This window comes from Somniosus microcephalus, unplaced genomic scaffold (genome assembly GCF_052327205.1).
Source record: "Somniosus microcephalus isolate GS21.2 unplaced genomic scaffold, FLI_Smic_1.0 unresolved_chr1, whole genome shotgun sequence".
Taxonomy (NCBI): Eukaryota; Metazoa; Chordata; class Chondrichthyes; order Squaliformes; family Somniosidae; genus Somniosus; species Somniosus microcephalus.
The window spans coordinates 94,589,486-94,592,332 of NW_028225179.1; the positions used below are offsets into that span (position 1 = coordinate 94,589,486).

The window sequence follows — 2,847 nt, forward strand, 5'->3', positions numbered from 1 at the left end:
TAAATCTTCAACTGGTCAGTGGCCAGGTTATGGATATCTTCACCTGGTCTGGGGCCTGGTTGTGTACATTTTCAGCTGTTCTGGAACCAGGTTATGTAAGTTCCTATCGTGAGCTTTTCTTCTCTTATTAGAACCAGGAGGTGTAACTCAGTGACACTTTGCTGCTTCAGCCCGTCTGGAACCAAATTTGCCCATTTAGGTAACATTTTTGCGTATTTTATGTATTTTTCTACTGCTAACCCCTGCGTTTGTGCTAACAGTGCAATGTGACTCCGGGATCCCATTACTCCGGTTTCCTGATGGGGAGCGGCATTGCTGGAATTTGAAACACAAACCCCAGATTCACAAAGAGCAGCAGGGCCTCTCACGGTGGAATGACCAGGAGTGAAGAGTTCCAGATTCGACAGCTGGTGCGATTGGCCAGGAGCTAACATTGGGATCTCTTCACCCTGCACAGTAACACACATCCCAGTCCGTGATCACAGCCCAAGAGCTCAGCTCAAGGAACACTTATTGTTCGCCAGCCCAACACTCTCAACACCATCATTTATTGCCAAGTGCCTTTCCCAGTGCTGTTTCCTGCTCTGTCTCTAATTTACTGTGTAAGATGTGCAATATTCGCTCAGCAGTGGATACATTCTGTCCGTACTCTGACGCATCAGTTCAGGAACCTATGGTTTGAAATGACGCAGTTTCGTGGGGGAAGACTTCTTATCCACGTCACACCATCTAAGATACAGCAAAGAAAAAAGTTTCACTGCGAATGTGTAAGTGAACCTGTAGAGATTGAACATAACATCAGCATTGTAAACGGTCACGTGTTCCTCCTGATAGTTCATGTAAACGCCAATAGTCCTGAGATTCACACTTGGGATTTATGGTGCTCATGGGCTATAAACAGCTATATCTTCATTCCCATTTCACGGATGCACAATCCAGTATCCATGTTCAGGCCCCAGGTAAAACTCTCCTTTCCTATTGGATAACTCTCTGCCACACCCAAAGATCACTCAGTCGTGTCTCTGAAGTCCACCGCCCAGTTGTGATTCCCTGATGTGAATCCCTGTGACCCCAGGACACAGGCAGCGGCATTGAATCTCTCCACATTATCAGGCAGCAGCAATTCTCTGTTACTGTGTCTCACACTGATCCGGTCCACAGACAGGATGAGCTTACGAAGTGTTGTGTTTGGTTCCGAAGTCAGTGAGGCTGGGACTGGGGGAAATAAAAATGACATCATGTTAAGAATTTTGCATAGAGGAATTTGGACGGACACAGGTTAATATCTGAAGTCTGTACAACTGGACTCATCACCCAGTCCATAATATCTGTATCAGTGGATACTGCAGACGGGTACAGTGTACATTTGGATGTATTGCTGGACTCCAGAGTTTACACTGAACAGATATTACAGGGTCCCAGTCCGATCACTGGCTAGTGAGCCCTGTGTCAGAGAAGAATGCAATAACCCAGTGGTCCCAGCCTGGTCTCTGTCCAGTGAGTCCTGTGTCAGAGAGGAAAACAATAAGCCAGAGGTTCCAGTCTGATCACTGTCCAGTGAGTCCTGCATCAGAGGGGAACACAATCAGCCCGGGGTCCCAGTCTGATCACTGTCCAGTGAGTCCTAGGTTCAGAGGGGAACATAATCAGCCCGGGCTCCCAAACTGATTACTTTTGTTGAGTCCTGGTTCAATAAGGTACACAGTCAGCCAGGGATCCCAGCCTGATTACAGTCCAGTGAGCCCTACTGGAAAGTGTGAATGTTTGGATGTGATATAAAATGTTCCGATGACCTCATGTCTGAATCGCTCAATCTAAGTTCCACATAGAGAATGGCCTCTTGAGTGAGGCCCCAGAGCTACTGGCCCAGTGATTTGTACCCAGCAACAGGCAGCACCTTCAGGAGAGGGGGAATAGAGCAGGACACTACAGAAAGTGGGCACAAAGCTGTGGAGTTTCTTACCTGGAGAGATGATCTGTTTTAATTCCTTCCACACTGCATACAGTAACGGGCCTCATAACACCGTGTATTTCAGACATGTAGACACCAGGCTCTCTTCCACTTCCCCTCTCTCTGCACCTTTTCGTTTCTCACCTTTTTGTCAACCTTTTCAGTTCTTTCAGGACAGATAATCATAAACATTTAAATAACTATACAGAAATGTTTAGGCTGTACTTTTTAATGATGTATAATCAACTGTTTTAGTAAACTGTGAAGGGATCTGGGTGGAGTTTTCACTGCCGGGCTCCAGTGATGTGAAACCACGTCAGTTGCCCCTGGAATACAACGACAGGCTTTCCTCGGCTGCTGAAGATTTTATGTTTCACTGATAGGTTCATTTTCTTTCTGGTCTCCATTTCCCAGTAACTCAGAGCTTGTCTCTGGTCTGTGTGGCCCTGAGCTGGGGACAGTGGTGTCACACCAAACCTCAGCATCCCCTCGATAGGGAGACAACAGCCTATGTAACCGATCCTGGACACTTCCAAGCAGCTCTGTGGCAACACGCATGTGTGTACACATCAGCCGAGAAAAGGATTAGGCTTATTGTGATACCCATGCCGTCGAATAGTTTCCTGTTGCTCAGTTATTCAGCAGAGCATTTGTTGCACCCATTGGACAGCACCCCAACAAGTCACTGCTCTCAGGGCTAGCAAACTTGCGACTGTACCATCAAATGTCACTGCTCTCAGGAATAGCACACATGGGACTGTAACATCAAATGTCACTGCTCTCAGAGATAGCAAACTTCGGATTGTGCACCTGCCTGACTCTAATTTACGGACAGAAGAGCAGGGGAGGAAATTGAAAGGTGACAAACTTTAACCTGAACATAGACATTTCTGTAA

At 46.8% G+C, this 2,847-nt stretch overlaps 1 pseudogene; it reads right to left on the reverse strand.

The window, feature by feature from the left end:
- Positions 1-671: 671 nt before the first annotated feature.
- Positions 672-2,509, reverse strand: LOC147095617 (zinc-binding protein A33-like; annotated as a pseudogene).
- Positions 2,510-2,847: the final 338 nt, after the last annotated feature.